A 2,106-nucleotide genomic window follows, 5' to 3' on the forward strand; every position below is an offset into this window, starting at 1 on the left:
GTGTTTGATGAGGACAGTGTAGAGGGAGATTTACTCTGTATCTAACCCCGTGCTGTACCTGTCCTGGGAGTGTTTGATGGGGACTGTGTAGAGGAGATTTACTCTGTATCTAACCCCGTGCTGTACCTGTCCTGGGAGTGTTTGATGGGGACAGTGTAGAGGGAGATTTACTCTGTATCTAACCCCGTGCTGTACCTGTCCTGGGAGTGTTTGATGGGGACTGTGTAGAGGGAGCTTTACTCACTATCTAACCCCGTGCTGTACCTGTCCTGGGAGTGTTTGATGGGGACTGTGTAGATGGAGATTTACTCTGTATCTAACCCGGTGCTGTACCTGTCCTGGGAGTGTTTGATGGGGACAGTGTAGAGGGAACTTTACTCTGTATCTAACCCCGTGCTGTACCTGTCCTGGGAGTGTTTGATGGGGACGGTGTAGAGGGAGCTTTACTCTGTATCTAACCCCGTGCTGTACCTGTCCTGGGAGTGTTTGATGGGGACAGTGTAGAGGGAGCTTTACTCTGTATCTAACCCCGTGCTGTTCCTATCCTGGGAGTGTTTGATGGGGACAGTGTAGAGGGAGATTTACTCTTTATCTAACCCCGTGCTGTATCTATCCTGGGAATGTTTGATGGGGACAGTGTAGAGGAGATTTACTCTGTATCTAACCCGGTGCTGTACCTGTCCTGGGAGTGTTTGATGGGGACAGTGTAGAGGGAGATTTACTCTGTATCTAACCTCGTGCTGTACCTGTCCTGAGAGTGTTTGATGAGGACAGTGTAGACGGAGATTTACTCTGTATCTAACCCCGTGCTGTACCTGTCCTGGGAGTGTTTGATGGGTACAGTGTAGAGGGAGCTTTACTCACTATCTAACCCCGTGCTGTTCCTATCCTGTGAGTGTTTGTTGGGGACAGTGTAGAGGGAGATTTACTCTGTATCTGACCCGGTGCTGTACCTGTCCTGGGAGTGTTTGATGTGGACGGTGTAGAGGGAGCTTTACTCTGTATCTAACCCCGTGCTGTACTTGTCCTGGGAGTGTTTGATGGGGACTGTGTAGAGGGAGATTTACTCTGTATCTGACCCGGTGCTGTATCTGTCCTGGGAGTGTTTGATGGGGACAGTGTAGAGGGAGATTTACTCTGTATCTAACCCCGTGCTGTACGTGTCCTGGGAGTGTTTGATGGGGACAGTGTAGAGGGAGATTTACTCTGTATCTAACCCGGTGCTGTACCTGTCCTGGGAGTGTTTGATGGGGACTGTGTAGAGGGAGATTTACTCTGTCTCTAACCCCGTGCTGTATCTATCCTGGGAGTGTTTGATGGGGACAGTGTAGAGGGAGCTTTACTCACTATCTAACCCCGTGCTGTACCTGTCCTGGGAGTGTTTGATGGGGACTGTGTAGAGGGAGCTTTACTCTGTATCTAACCCCGTGCTGTACCTGTCCTGGGAGTGTTTGATGGGGACTGTGTAGAGGAGATTTACTCTGTATCTAAGCCCGTGCTGTCCCTGTCCTGGGAGTGTTTGATGGGGACAGTGTAGAGGGAGATTTACTCTGTATCTAACCCCGTGCTGTACCTGTACTGGGAGTGTTTGATGGGGTCAGTGTAGAGGGAGATTTACTCTGTATCTAACCCCGTGCTGTACCTGTCCTGGGAGTGTTTGATGGGGACAGTGTAGAGGGAGCTTTACTCTGTATCTAACCCCGTGCTGTACCTATCCTGGGAGTGTTTGTTGGGGACTGTGTATAGGGAGCTTTACTCACTATCTAACCCCGTGCTGTACCTATCCTGGGAGTGTTTGATGGGGACAGTTTAGAGGGAGATTTACTCTGTATCTAACCCCGTGCTGTACCTGTCCTGGGAGTGTTTGATGGGGACAGTGTAGAGTGAGCTTTACTCACTATCTAACCCCGTGCTGTACCTATCCTGGGAGTGTTTGATGGGGACAGTTTAGAGGGAGATTTACTCTGTATCTAACCCTGTGCTGTACCTGTCCTGGGAGTGTTTGATGAGGACAGTGTAGAGGGAGATTTACTCTGTACCTAAACCCGTGCTGTACCTGTCCTGGGAGTGTTTGATGAGAACAGTGTAGAGGGAGATTTAATCTCT

This window comes from Carcharodon carcharias, chromosome 33 (assembly GCF_017639515.1).
Source record: "Carcharodon carcharias isolate sCarCar2 chromosome 33, sCarCar2.pri, whole genome shotgun sequence".
NCBI lineage: Eukaryota > Metazoa > Chordata > Chondrichthyes > Lamniformes > Lamnidae > Carcharodon > Carcharodon carcharias.